Genomic DNA, 15,525 nt, shown 5'->3' with positions numbered 1-15,525 from the left:
TGCCAGTAAAGCTCAACTAGCTAGCAGAAAAGGAACAGTCCAGGCCAGCAAGACGGCTCAGTGGGTAAAAGGACTAGCACAAGCCTGATGACCTGAGTTCCACCCCGGGAACCTCCCCAAAAGCCTGGATGCAGTGGCACATATCACTCCCAGACTTCCTCCAGCACTGAGTTAGATGCTTGCAACTACATCTGGCTTTCATTTGGGTGCTGGTCCTCTTGCTTGTGACTTGAACCATCCCCCTAGCAAAGCTCATGGCACAGGTCTGTCATCCTAGCTACTTGGAGCTACTTTCCAAGAGGGATGGAAAGTTCAAGGCCAATTAGTAAGATCCCATCTCAAAATTTTAATAAATACAAGAAAAACCAGTGGCACCTCACTCAGTGGTAACACACTTGCCTACTACGTACAAGGCTCAAGGCGATCTCAGGAAGAAAAGAAAAAGAACCAGCTGGTATACACTTGCAACAGGTGCTTCTGACAATATGCCAAAGGTCACAAAACACAGGATGGATCAACAATGCCCAGAGTAAACACACCCAACAGAATCTTCTGGTTTCAATTTGGCTCAGCCTACACACTGCCAGGTGGAGGAGGCGGCACGGCCAACAACAAGACAAAATGAAGAGGATCACAGGACCCAGTCAGGACCCCACACGGAAAACAGGAGGGGACCCAGTGCTACAGAAGTCACGCTGAGCTGAGAGTCCTGGTAGCCACCAGCTGTGATTGTGGTTGCTTTCTGTAGTTTTAGGTACAGTGGGCTGGTGCACACCCATAATCCCAGCTTGTGGGACGTAGAGGCAGAAAGAGCAGGAATTTAAAGCTTATCTCACTCAGCAACACAGCAAATCCAAGTATGGCCACAGGACACTGTCTGGAAACAACAACAAAACCCGGAACATTGGCAAGATGATTCAGCACTTGCAGCCAAGCTGGACAGCTTAGTTCAATCCCTGGTACCTACATGGTGGAAGAATCCACTTGCAAAAGGTGTCCTCCTCTGACCTCAAGTGCTATGGCATGCTTTTGAGAGGGCACATGCGCACAAATACACGCTAAATAGAAATAATAATAGCCGTAATCTTCACAATGAAACAGAATCAACAATAAACCCCTTTACTTCCAAACAAGGGCACTGAAGCTTGGAGAGGAGACCTAAACTCCCTCTGATCTGCTCAGAGCCCAGGTGCTAGGACAAGGGCTCCTCCTCAGAGCAGTGGAGGGGCGCTCCACTGACATCACTAGGCAGTGGGAAACAACCAACATTCCTCGGGCCTTCATCACAATCTGAGAGCTCACAAAGCAAATTCCCTCCATCAGAAGCCTTTGCTCTCAGTTACGGTCACCGCAGTAACATGCCAGAAGTGCTAGCCAAGGCTGAAAAGGATGTGGTTGGACATAATTTCAGCAAGTTCTTTCTTAACAAGACTTTCACTATTAAACAAAAAGAATGGTTTAGTTGGGTGTGGTGGCGACCCGAAGGCAGAGGCAGGCAGTGCTCTTGAGTTTAAGGCCAGCCTGGTCTACATAGCCAGTGCCAGACCAGCTAGAGATCCTGTCTTGGGGGAAAAAAAAAACGAAAAAAAGAAAAATGACTGGTCTGAGTTATCTGCAGGTAATCATGAAAAGATATGTCTCCTGTTCTAGTTGTTCCTTCTTTTCAGTGCTGAGGAAAAGCCCAGGGCCTAGACAAGCACTCTACCCATGAACTACACTGTGGCCTCAAGTCCTGCATACCAAGGCACAATTTGTTTTGGAACAGTCTTTACAAGTTGCCTATGCTTCCCAAATGCTGGGGTTACAGGTACATCCAACCTAGAACACAAAATTATTCTATCACTTCCAAATCCAGTAAGAAAACCAGGAAGGCGGGGCAGATGTGGCGGCCATCCATTCCTAATTCCAGGACTCAGGAGGCAGGGGCAAGGATCACCTCTGATTGGAGCCTAGCTTGGTCTACTCAAACTGAGTTCCAGGCCAGCCAGGAGAACAGAGCAAGCCCCTCTCTGTCTGTCCATCTCCCTTTTATACCCCCTAAACCCTCTCCCCATGAACACCAGGAAGAAGCTGAAGGGAACAAATCCTAATTTGACAGGCATTTAGAACATTAGCTGCTGTAAAATTACAGATTTCTGTCTGGGAATGTTGTCAAAAAGAAACTGGTTTCTCTGGTTCTCAGGTCACTAGTTTTAACCAAGACAATCTGCCAATGGTTCCCATGACTTCACCCTACTCTGCCAAATGGAAAGATCTGTTGCCACCTTTTTTTTTTTTTGAGACAGGGTCTCTGTGTAGCTTCCCCACCTTCCTGTAACTCTATGTAGACAAGGCTGGTCTCGAACTCACAGCCTCCTAAGAACCAGGAGACACCAAGCACCCACCACCTGTTGTCACCTTTTAAAAAGGACATTTCACAAAGTCTAGGCTCCTAAGCATTACCAGTCTGGTTTACAGGCTTCACAAGACAGACCTAATTATCTCTACAAATACACAGCTGCAGCTGTACTTACTGCAATGAAAGTTTACTTCAGAAATACACCAAATATGCTGAGAGATACAGGAAATACTAACGCCAGTGTGTGTATCACGTCTAAGCTTAACTTTATGCTTCTGGAGCCGGAACCTGGGCCCTCATATGTTATGTGGTAGGCAAGTGCTCTCTCTACCACAGAGGCATGTCCCCAACCCTTTCTCATCTTCCCATCTGCTCTCTCCCAATGAAGTAACAACCATCTGGACCTTGGTGTTTTCTTTTTTGATGAAACCAGGTTTTATGTAACTCTCAAAGTTGGTCTTGAACTTGCTATATGTAGCTGTGGATGGTTTTGAAGGAGTGATCCTCTTGCTCCACCTCCCCTCCCCTCTCCTCCCCCAAGGCTGGGGTTCACCACTCCTCCCAGATCTTTTTCTCTTTTGAGGCATCGGTCTTACACAGCAGCCCCGGCTGGCTTTGAACTCAAGCCTCAACCCCTAAAGGCTGAGATTACAAGTGTGCACCTCCATATACCAGGCTTCTTTCACTTACGTTTCTATGTCCATTCAGTTTACTCTTGCAGAATGTGTGCATTCAGGGAATGGAACCCAGGGTGTGTGAAACAAAACCTCTAACACTGAGCTACACCCCCAGCTTGGGTTGGTGTGGGGTAGTACACAGTCTTAATCGTAGGACCTAGCACCCAGCACTCACGAGTCAGAGGCAGGTGGATCTCTGAGTTCCACAACAGCCAGGGCTATATAATGAAACTGTATCTAAAATAAATAGATAAATAAAGCCCCTGCTCTGAGCTGCTGTACTCTACAAATGTCCGCTGTCTCACTCCCTCTGGGACAGCCACCACACAGAAGCAGCACCACCTCCCTGGTTTCTGTGAAGCCTTTGCAAGCTCTGCTGTGTGGGGAAGGCCTCTAACGGGGGCAGCATCAGCATGGCCAGCTCTTCCGCCAGTGGAGAACTGCACTTCCAAGGTTACCGCTTTCTCTCTCGGGACATTTGTTTTTCCTGCAGTTCCCTCTATGACTCTTTCCTGTAAACTGTCACACAGGTTATCACAGGGATAAGGGGCAGTACAAATCACATGCTCTGGTGTGTATATGAACCAAGTGGAGAATGCCAAGTGACCAAACAGCATCAGCAACTCCTCAGGCACCAGTTAGCTCATACAGCCATCTCAGCAGCTGGGCCAGCAGCTGGGACTGCTCTCCCATCCCCAGTACTCACAGCTAATGAACCCTAGAGGCTCACACACACGAACCCTACCACAGAGCCTCAGATTACTGAGTAAAACTGGTAATGAAAATCTGGGCATGTGGAAACTGCCTTTACCACAGGCTTTGTGGATTATATGGTCTCTGGCAATTGCCATCAGGACAGCACAAAAGCTGTCATAGACAATGCATAAATGGATGGCTGAGCTACAACAAACGTTGTTTATGTGCACTCAAACTTAATTTCATATAATTTCCAAAACACCACATAGTGTTCCCTGGATTTTGTTCAACTATTCAAAAACAAACTGCTGGGTGTGGTAGCACACACCTGTAAACACAGCACTTGGGTAGAGGCTGGCATTTTTACAAGCTGCAGTTTAGGGCTGGGAGATTGGTGAGATGGTTCAGTGGGCACTGGCCTTTAAAGCCTGAGGACCTGGGTTTGACCCCTAGATCCCAGTGGAAAGAGGTAACTGACCTCCAAGTGCATGGCAGTATGCTAGTGCCCACCCCCACGCACAACATCATCACACACGCATAAATATGGTAATAAATAAGAAGCTAAAAAGGTAACATGTTACTTCCTCCTTTGAAGAGTGTTTAGAAAATGTCCTTCATCGCCATGACATACTATAACTTGAGAAGGGAGAATCCACAACCCAAACTTTGAAGGTTTGCATCCCTCACCATACACATTCCTCAGTTTATCCTTTGCCAAAAAGCCTAGTCAGTGCAGAAGGGAACTCTGCTCTTCACATTAAAGCCACTTAGAACTCTTAAGGGTAAGGGCCAAAGGGAATGGGGTTATTAGCTACGAAGATCTTCAGATAGTGTGAAGGCCACAAGCCACCCAAGTAGCAAAAGCAAAAACAGATTTCAGCCGGACGTGGTGGCACACAGTTCTAAACCCAGCACTCAGGAGGGAGGCAGAGGCAGGTAGATCTCTGTGAGTTCCAGCCCAGCCAGAGCTATGTAATGAGACCCTGTCTAAAAAAGAAAGTGGGGGTGGAGACCGAAGGGGAGATGAGGGAGACAGAAAAGAGATCGCACAGAGCAGGACCAACTGTTACCACATCTGTGGGAGCCCGTTCTGGGGTTCCTCGTGGCTTTACCCAGCAGGTCCGAATAGAGGATGATCAGGACCACGGGCCTGAGTGCAGGTGTCTGAGATGGCCTGCACTTGGCTGTGCTGGGGGAGGAGGTCTTTTGCTCCACCCCTTGGCGTCTCTATAAAAACCCTGGACCAGAGACAGTCCGGGCCCGTTGGAATAGGTTCCAGGCCCTCTCGAGGCTATCCTTTATTTTCTATCTGTTTATCTCCGCAAGATTCTCCGCTATAAATCCTTCTATCTAATATTTCCTGCTGCTCGCACTCAAGAAAACTCTGGGAAGCTGTGGGGGTGGTGGGTAAACGCCCCACAGAATGGCGCCTGAACAGGGACTAAAGAAAAAAAGGGACTAAAGAAAAAGGACTAAAGAAAGGGGAAAAAAAAGGGACTAAAGAAAGGGGAAAAAAAGGGACTAAAGAAAGGGGAAAAAAGGAACTAAAAAAAGGGGAAAAAAGGAACTAAAGAAAAAAGGGACAAAAAAAGGGGGGACTAAAGACAAATGAACAGGGACTTAAGACAAAGTAATAGGGACTAAAGATAAAGGAAAATAATAGTTTTATTACAGAGTTTTTGGTGAAAGTGCTGAGTCAGCCCTGCCAGTGGAAAGGCATGCCGGTGTTATGGAATATATATATTTTTATATATATATATTTTTGGTGAGGCAGGGGTTTTATCCTCGAGAGAAAAGGAAAGCGGACTGGAAGGATGTCCGATGCTGCAGCGAAATTCTCTTCTGTCAAAATTTTCTATCTTCTATCCCTTTCTCAATTTCTATCTGTGATAAGTATAAGATATAGGGTAGTAATATAGTTTAGGAAAAACTTAGAAGTATAAGATTGTGTAGGAAAAAATAAGTAAGGCAACTAGACAGAAAAACTCAATTTTCTAACTTGGGGGGCTTTGAAAGCAAACTGGGGAAAAAATCTTTCTTTGGGCTTTACGGGTAGTAAAAAAGCTCTTCTTTGAGCTTATGGGGAAGAAAAAGTTTCCTATGGAAGCTTTTGACCTGGGGACAGCTGAAATGCCAAGTCCAAGCGGCAGGAGAAAGTAATTTCTCCCTGAGGCAAAAATGGGGGTGTAAGAAGTCAAAGTTTAAAGTTGGGAAGTTTTGGGAAAAGTTGGTCTTTCTCCTGGGGAAAAAAATCTTTCTCCTAAACTCTAAAGCTTTTCTTGAAAAATTTTGGGGGGAAAAATCTCTCTAAAAAGCCTTAATCTTTCTCTCTTAAGAAACTTAGAAACTAAAGCCTTTAACTTTCTCAGAAGGACAAAAATTAGAATCACCTGAAGATTTTAGTATGGGGACCACCTGTGATTAGCTCTAAGGGAAAACAACAAACTTAAGACAGCAAAACCTCTAAGTTCTCTTTCGAGCTTTAAAAATCATCCCTGCAATGCAGGAGGCAAGGACAAGTTTCTAAAAACCCTTCTAAGCTCTGTCTCTTCAAGCTAGTAAAAGACAGTGGGTCAGAGTACCCTGAGGGAAACGCTTGGGGAGAGTAAGGGTGAAGAGCTACAGAGAGCCCAAAAAGGGCAGGAAACTTTACCTGAGAAAAGCAAAATAGTCAAGCTTCACAGTTACAGCTGAGCTGAGGCAGCAAAGGTTTTGAGTGAGCATTTCAGAATGAAAAGGTGCTCCTAATCGTCCTATGCAAAGATTCCCTAAAACTGTTAGCATTGTATCCTCGCTTCTGAGCAAAAACCCAGAGGCGACTGGCCAACGTCTGAGTTGGAGTGCATTTCAGGGATACTAGGGTTCCTGCGTTGTAAACTTCCTGGAGCACAGAGCTGAGGCAGGAAGGTGCAGGACCCAGGGGAAGATTGCTAATGAACAAACAAAGCTAAAGCCTGTGGGAACGGCACAGTTGTCCACTTTCCTACAAGTCCCGGGTTGATAGGTCCACGACTGCAAAAAGAAATCTGAAAAGCTTTCCTATTAGAAAAAGGACCTTTCTGGGAAAACAGTAAATCTGAACTGTGTCTGAAGCAGTCGTGCTGCTGAGTCAGAACGCTGTCTGGGGAAAGAGCCCAGCCAGGGCAGAACAGACCTATCCAGGAGTAAAGCTTTCTTTTCTGTCAGAGAAAGCATCTCTTTGAGAAAAGCTTTGTTTCAACTGACTCCCATGAGATGAGGGCCCTAAGTGTAGCCCTAAGGGGTGATTGCCTTTGGCATAAGCTCTGTCCTGAGCACCCAGACAAGCAAATGCAACCCACTGGGGAACTGGGCCAGGTGAAGGCCTGATGAGGCAAAACACCTGTCTAATGGGAGTTTAGAAATGGCGAAAACCTCCCTTATTAGATTTTCAGTCTGTACGCAAACAACACAGACCCCGAAAACAAACGGACTAAAGCCCCTACCTTCAGTAGCAGGGAAAGCCGCTGCTCTAGTGTCAGAAACTGTTTCTGGGGTAGAGGGGATAAACTGAGACCAAACTGGGAACTGTCTGGGAGAAAGACTCTGAAGAAACAGACCAGACAGATGCCTCCCCAGAAAATGCATGACCTGACAAAGCTGCCAGAATTTGAGGCAGATTCAGGGGGAGAAAAAAAAGCCCCTACCTCCAAAGGCAGCTAGCAGAGGTACAGAGCCGCAGACAGATACCTGAAGCTCTGCATCTGGGGGGGAAGGAACAAGCAAAATGAGAATAAGATCAGTGGGAGAAAATCTCTGAAGGAGCTATAGAAAAGCTCTGTTGCAAATTATCTTATTTTTCACTGACTGGCTAAGGCAAACACAAGCCCCGAGCAAAGTTGCTATCAGAAATGCCAGCCTCAATGCGCGCTAACGAGGCAGGTGTGGTTCTGATTCGGGGGCCAGTGTCTGATGAAGGAGAGACACCTGTTAAAGCCAGCTGAGGAGAGACCAGAAACCTCCCAATGTCCCATAGCTGAAAATGTAAAGTGCTTGTTCAAATCTCCCATTGCAAAAGCAAAAAGCTTTGTTCAAACCTCCCGGGAAAGAATTTGTAAGCAAGTCTAGTAAAGGAGAACCAGTTGACTCTCAGACCCAAAAAGAACTATGGGAAATGACTGATATAAGGGAAATGATATAAAGGACTGATATTATGGACTGATATAAGGGAAATGCATTCTGGGAAAGGTAGTTTTTCTGCTAAAGATGGCGACATTGCCCTGAAACACTTTTGTCAGCTTTAAAATTAAAATACAGCTTTTAAAAGAAAAAGTGGAAAAGTCGTCTAAGGGTTTAAGTGTCAGTTCCAATGAAAAATTGAAAGGATACGGAACTAGGTGCTTCGTGGTTTGGGGCGCCGTTGGTAAAATGCCTTATTTACCCTAATAGCTGTGCAAAGTTTTTACAGTAGGATGACAAAAAGCTACCTATAAGAGCAAACAAGTCACTTTAAAATCCTTAAAATATCACCTAATAGCTGTGCAGTTTTTGGTGAAGAGCTTTACAGCAGCTAAATATGATAATTTCACCCTCAGCGTGAAGTTTTCAGAAGAGCATACCAAAAGGACTGCTGTAATAGAAACGTTTGTTTGAATTAAAGTTCTTAGGGGAGCTATTATGAATTTGGGTGAAGGGACAGCCTCTAGTTAAAAACCGTTTACCGCTGACAGTGCATCTCTGCCTGTCCGGAACTGCTGAGAGAACTCGCAACTTTGGGGTGTGGCTTTGTCCTGAGAATGTTACAATCCCCTAGCAACAAGTATCACAACTCTATAATGACAACACTCACTAAATCCCAGTGCTTTATAACAAAGCTAACTATAAACTGTAAACTTTAGAAATGATGTACGTACTTCCTGTCTAGTTAAGAGAATCTTTCTGATAGAGATGGTGATAATAATTAAGAGTAAGAAGTAGAGAGACGAATATAAGATATGTGAGTTTGTAAAATTCTGCCTTGTTAGATCTGTGTTAAGAAATCTTTAGGTGTTTGCTAAGTTAGATATATGCTAATGGTAGCCTATATAAGTTTGTAAAATAGATCAATAGAGTTCCTTTAAGAATATAAGCTTGTAAGAAGTATCTAAGGTAGTCTTAAGACATGTAGTAATAAGCTTGTAAGATGCTAGTAGTAAATGTAAGTTTAAATAAGAAATAAGATAAGTATATAAGAATTAATAGGAAATATATTTGCTAAAGTAGTTCTATAAAGTATAAATAAGTAGATGTTAATATGTTGTATGTGAGTTTGTAAAAACGTGTAAATGTTGAATATGAGTCTAAATGCTTTGCAAGGCAAAAAAATGTTATATGTGAGTTTGTGAAAAAGTGTAAATGTTAAGTGTGAGTCTATTAATGTATATGGTGAAAACACCTGAGACACAGGAGATAGTGTCCTAGTAGACTGCAAAGTAGGCAGTCTAAATGATTTCAAAAGCTCCAGAAGCCGCTAAGAAGCTAAGAATGGCGGACGCCAGAACCAGCACAAGGCATCCGCAGCTGAAATCCGTGGAATATCAACGCAGCACAGAAAAACCTGAGCTAACAGCAAAAACGGTGCGGTTTAAAATCTTACTATAACTAAAAAGGTCTGTCTGTGAGAACAAAAGTTGCAGAGACGCTTGTTTGAACAAAAATTAACTGCAAAAAGTTTTGGTTGAAAAACATCTCTTCATATTTGGAAGTGAAAGCCTGATACCAGAATTTATTTCTTTTTTTTTTTTTTTTTTTTTTTTTTTTTGGTTTTTTCGAGACAGGGTTTCTCTGTATAGCTTTGCGCCTTTCCTGGAGCTCACTTGGTAGACCAGGCTGGCCTCGAACTCACAGAGATCCGCCTGGCTCTGCCTCCCGAGTGCTGGGATTAAAGGCGTGCGCCACCACGCCCGGCTTTTTCCAGAATTTATTTCTTGTTTGAACTTTTTGAATTTAAAATGAGATAAAATTACAAAAACATTTTGGTTATGGATTTCTTCAAATTTGGAAGGCTAGTACCAATATTTATCATTTGAATTTTGGTACTTAAATGAAATGAACAATAGAGATTTCATTGCAATGGGACAATTTTGAGCTTACTTATAGTAATGACCTAGGAACAGTTTTCTTGGAATTGGGTTAAAAATGGAACTGTTTAAATGAAGAAATGTATTTCTACTTAGAATCAAGATGCAATTTTGTGTATGCGTATATGCTTTATTAACTGGTGATTTATGAGTTGTTTTGTGAAACTGTTTATGTAAAAATGAAATTACTTATGGAACTGGTTTTATGTTACAAATGGAACTGTTCAAACAGATAAGTTTGGGTTCCTCTAACTAGGTTTGAGACTTTGTTTAAAAAATTATAAAGAAAAGGAGGAGCTATGAGATTGAATTATGTTCGCAGAAACCTATTGATATTAATGCACCCTGGCTTTGTGGAATTGAGGAAATGTTTAAGTTTGATGTGAATACATCGAAGTTTTTCCTATGTTCTGTTAACAAGAAAATTCAAATGAGTGAGTTAAAGTTGTAAGACGGAGAAAATTGTTAACTATATATAGCACCATATATGCTAATTCAAATGGTTCTGTTAAGAGTTTGCTTTGAGTTGTAAGATTGAGAGAATTGTGACTATGTATAGCAATATTTATGTTAACCTGTTAATGGTAATGATGAAGCTAAGGGATTCTTTAAGTTTGTAGTTGCCTTAAGAGTTTTGGTTTAGAAAGGGCTTGAGGCAGCTAAGACTGCTGTGGTCACCTTGGACCTAATTCAAAAGAGAAATGCCATTTATATCATCCTCTACTCCCATACTTGGAGGTGTAACAGCTATGGAGATTGCTGTAAGCCATTAATAGTTATTTTTTTATATATTAAGAAGGGGGGACCTGTGGGAGCCCGTTCTGGGGTTCCTCGTGGCTTTACCCAGCAGGTCCGAATAGAGGATGATCAGGACCACGGGCCTGAGTGCAGGTGTCTGAGATGGCCTGCACTTGGCTGTGCTGGGGGAGGAGGTCTTTTGCTCCACCCCTTGGCGTCTCTATAAAAACCCTGGACCAGAGACAGTCCGGGCCCGTTGGAATAGGTTCCAGGCCCTCTCGAGGCTATCCTTTATTTTCTATCTGTTTATCTCCGCAAGATTCTCCGCTATAAATCCTTCTATCTAATATTTCCTGCTGCTCGCACTCAAGAAAACTCTGGGAAGCTGTGGGGGTGGTGGGTAAACGCCCCACACACATCCACACAGGGCTTGATGCTCACAGATTTACAGCAGCTGAAAAGTCTCACCAACACATCTGTTTGTGCTGGCCAAACAACCCGAGACATCCAGATAAGGGAATACTCTGAGCTGTTAAAAATAGACACGTGTGCGCCAGGGTAGAAAAATGTCCAAGACAGAGGAGTGGAGGGCAGAGTATTTTTTAAAGTTAGAGTTTAACAAACGTAGTCCTGGCTGTCCTGGAACTCACTCGATAGCCCAGGCTGGCCTCAAACTCACAAAGATCCACCTGCCTCTGCCTCCCGAGTGCTGGGATTAAAGGTGTGCATCCTTTTTGCTATCTTAAATCTTTTTTGTTAGAAACTGATTTATAAACCAGGTGGCAGTGGTACAAGCCTTTAGTCCCAGCACTTGGGAGGCAGAGGCAGGCAGATTTCTGAATTTGAGGCCAGCCTGGATCGAGTTCCAGGACAGCCAGGGCTAAGAGAAACCCTGTCTTGGAAAGCATAAATAAATAAATAAATAAATAAATAAATAAATAAATAAATAAATAAATAAATAAATAAATAAAAGAAATTGACTTATGAGCTAGAAACAGTGGCTAAAAACCAAGCACAGGATATGAGACAGTCTCAAAAGACACAAACACACAGACACACACACTTTCCCACCCTAACTAATTTACAGCAGCTGTGGTGCTGCCGTCTGAAAACCAGCACTCCTCCACACTCGGAAGTAGACACAGGAGGATCTTGAGTCTCGGGCGGTCTGAGCTACAGAGACCTTAGCTGAGAACTACTTGTTATGTAAGGCTAGGGGGTAGCTCAGTCATAGTTTAGCATGTGCATGGGTTCAAATCCCAGCCCACAGAAGAGGCTATTTAGGGGTGAGGGTGTGGCTTAATGTCGGCGCAGAGCTCCCTGAGTATTAGGAGCAAAGTGTAACACAAGTGTTTGGGGAACAGATATTATGTGAAAGATGGATGAGCATTCAGCTTACCCTGTGAATCTAGAGGCTTGCCAGAACGAAAAGGGATTGTTTTCCCTTTTTGTCTTTTCTTGGCTTGCTCCCTGGCTTGTGTTAAACTTGATATCCTTCTACCTCAGCCTCCTGAGGGCTGGGATCACACTTCAGAGTCACCACTCCCAGCAGGGATGCTCTTCAAGACTGTCCAGAGATGGAGGGTAGTGTGACTTATCCCCATTCAGGACAAGCTGGGCCCACCAAATGGGGACGTGTGCTTGCCCTTATCTGCAATTAGGCGCAGGTCCTACGATTTGCATGGACAGGAGGGAAAAAGCCTCACACAAGAACATTACTGTAACACACCCCGAATTCAAAGGGCTTATTATAAGCCCTATGGGTACAAAGGAAGGGCCAAAGGGGGTGACACAGTGGGATCACTTAGGAGAAGGACGGAACACAGACTGCAGAACACCTGGGGCCTGGGAAGGAGGCTGTTCCCGTACAGGACCAGCAGTGCATTCATCCTGCCTCCGACTGGCTGGTTTCCAGGCAGCTTCACTGACCTTGTGTTTATTTCCTCATTCATATGGGGGGCGGGAAGCAGTGGGTGTAGGGATAAGTGGTGGGTAAGGGCGCTTGCATACCACCAAGCCTGACAACTGAGTTTAATTCCTGAAACCCATGCTGAAAGGACGGAACTGATCCCTACAGGTTGTCCGCTGGCATGCATGCACATGTGAGTACATGCACACCCACACCCACAAATAAAAAATTTTAATGAGGGGCTAGACAGATGGCTCAGTGGTTAAAAGCACTGGCTGCTTTTCCCTAGGACCAAGGTATGAGTCTCAGTATCCACATGATGGCTCACAATCTTCTGTAACTCAGTTCCAGGGGATTCAACACCACCTGCTGGCCTCAAGGGCACACATGTAGTACACAGACCAGCATGCAGGTAAAACACCCATGCACATGAACTAGATAAAAATGAAGAAGTTTAAGTCTACAGTAGTGAGACTGAATGCAGGCCTCTACCACCGAGTCACACCGCAGCCCTTTCTGGTTTCTATCTGGAGGAAGGGCCCCATGAAGTTGTCCAGACTGGCCTTCAAGCTACTCTGTAGCCAAGGCTTTAAAGCTTTTGATTTTTCTGCCACAGTCTCCCTGGTAGTACCACTAGGCCTGGACAAAAAAGCCTTGTGTTCTTTGGTATAGCAAGCCCACATTCTCTAGTTTCACTGGCCAGACACAGAGGCATGAGCCTAGATTGCAATGAGGAGGCTGAGGCTAAAGAATCGCTTCACCTTACTAGTTCAAAGCCAGCATGGGTGACACAGTGAAACGTGAGCTCAGAAAGCCAGCCCCACAGTTTTTAGTGACTTTCAGGGTAAAGCAAAGGCCTGACTCCCTTTATGGTTTATAACGAGGACATGATAATATAACTAGTAGAGCCTGTCTGTGTGATTTACATCGGTTTTGGATCTAGAAAGTACGAAAGTGTTTGGCAAGTTTATTTGCAAGCACTGGCCCATGACCTTTCTTCAGACTTAGCTTCTGGCTGTGGAACACACCATTAATCTTTTATTCCTTGGTTTGAGACTAGGTCTCGTGTAATGCAGGCTAGCCTTGAACTCAACTGCTATGTAGCAGAGGATAACCTCCAATTCTTTCTTGCTCCCCCACCTCCACTGCCCAGAGTGCTGGAATTACAGGCTAGAGCCGCCAGAGCTGGTTTATAGGCACTGACAATGATGGAAGCCAGGGCTTCCAACTGAGCTGCCCCCAGCCCCATGCCATCATCTTGAGGATAGCCTGACGAAGTAGAAAGCCAGCTAGCTTCCTCTTCATAGACCCCTAAGATGCATCCTGCTGCCTTGTCCATTCACTGCCTAAAAGCAAAGCAACAGAGAGGTTCTCCTGATACGGTCCTGGGAACTTAGGTGCCAAGATTTAGCTATAAATGCTTAAATAAGCCAGGTGCAGTGGTGCGGCTCTGTAACACTGGGGCCAAGGCAGGACTACGGCTATTTGGCCAAAAAAAAAAAAAAGAGAGAGAGAGAGAGAAGAAAAGGTTTCAACAAGGAGTAGACACTTTATGAAGGCGGATTTCACTAGAATTCAGCAAAGGCGAGGAGTGACAGGGACAGAGAAAGGCAGGACTGAAATGTCCCTGGATTTCTTACGTGACACCAGCACGTCTCCAGTGGCCTGCTCCCTTGTCTGCACCATGACACTTTGGTACAGGAGTGCAGATAAAGAGTTAGGAGGCAGAGAGGGAGGGAACTGGGGAAATAAGGAACCCAGACTTCAGCTACTGTCTGGACATCAGAGGAGGAGGGAATCAAACTCCTGACCCTTCTGCCTCAGTTTCCTGAGATGGGATCACAGGCTTGCATCGTCACACCTGGGGATGAGACTCTTGGTTTTCATGAGAGCAAAGATACTGAACAAGAAAGAAACTCAGGCTGTTTTGCTAAAAACATACTTGTCTATTGAGTATGTCTGTCAGGCTAGCCTGGTACTCCATGTAGCCAAGGATAACCTCTGTGACCTCCTGATCTGCCTCTATCACGCCTGGCCTTGTGCTGTTTTGTTTTAGAGGGGACTCACCGGGTTCCCAGGGCTTGTCTCAAACTTGCCTCCGTCTCCCAGGACGTTTTAATCCTGAAGTTCTAAAGCTGACAAATACTTCATACTCATCCTTTTCTCACTGTGTACCTTGGCTGGCCTAGAACTCACTCTGCAGAACAAGCAGGCCTCCAGGTCTGAGAGAGTCACCTGCCTCTGCCTCCTAAGTGCTGGCAGTAAAGGCACGTGCCACCTCACCCGGCTCCTTGCCTTACGGTGATCTATAAAGCCACTTATTTTGGTTAGTTTTCCAGTACAAAACCTACTAATACCCATCTCCCCTAGGTCTCGGTGTCTGGAATGTGCCATTATTAGAAGTAATTCAGAAGTTTTAAAATAACCCCTGAGTAGTTGTGAGAAAAGAACATTTATAATGACAAGTCCAACTTAAATTACAAGGGTCATAAAATTTTGGTGTTGTGGATAAACAATCTGACCTTTTAAATATAAAATATTTAGATGTAAAAGTTTCTATTTTATAAACGATTAGCCCAACGCAAACAACACTCCTACCGTTACTCCACATTCATCACTAAAACGGGACTATGAATTCTACCTTTTGCCTTCATCCATAGCTTGACCTCCACATTTCAACGGAAAAACTTGCATGGAAATAAGTCATCTCTTTCCTCTCCGTGGCATATACATGAGTTTCTGTGTGTGTATCACACTTGTGTGTAGCAGTCAGAGCTCAAGCAGATGTGCTCCTTAATTGCCTTTTTTTTCAGACTATGTAGCCTTGAGCGACATATGTAGCTGCATATGTAGCTCAGGCTGGCCTTGAGCTTGGAGACCCATCTGAATCTGCCTCCCAGTGCTGGGATTAAAAGCATAGACCACCACTCCCAGTGCCCCCACCTTATACTCTGAGACAGGGTCTCTCACTGCACCTACAGGTCACCTAGTCTGGCTGCCTCGCCAGTGCTAGGACCATAGGCCTACGCGCCATACCTGGCTTCTTACCTGTGTGCTGGGGGCCAGCAAGCTCTCACTAACTCAGTTGTC

The 15,525-nt window shown here is 44.6% G+C and overlaps 1 protein-coding gene across 2 annotated transcripts in view; it reads right to left on the bottom strand.

The window, feature by feature from the left end:
- Positions 1 to 15,525, bottom strand: part of Spint2 (serine peptidase inhibitor, Kunitz type 2) — a 28,379-nt gene that overhangs the window by 8,224 nt on the left and 4,630 nt on the right. The window lies entirely within an intron of this gene.

This window comes from Peromyscus maniculatus, chromosome 1 (genome assembly GCF_049852395.1).
Source record: "Peromyscus maniculatus bairdii isolate BWxNUB_F1_BW_parent chromosome 1, HU_Pman_BW_mat_3.1, whole genome shotgun sequence".
Classification (NCBI taxonomy): domain Eukaryota; kingdom Metazoa; phylum Chordata; class Mammalia; order Rodentia; family Cricetidae; genus Peromyscus; species Peromyscus maniculatus.
This window is presented reverse-complemented; position numbering and strand designations above follow the sequence as displayed.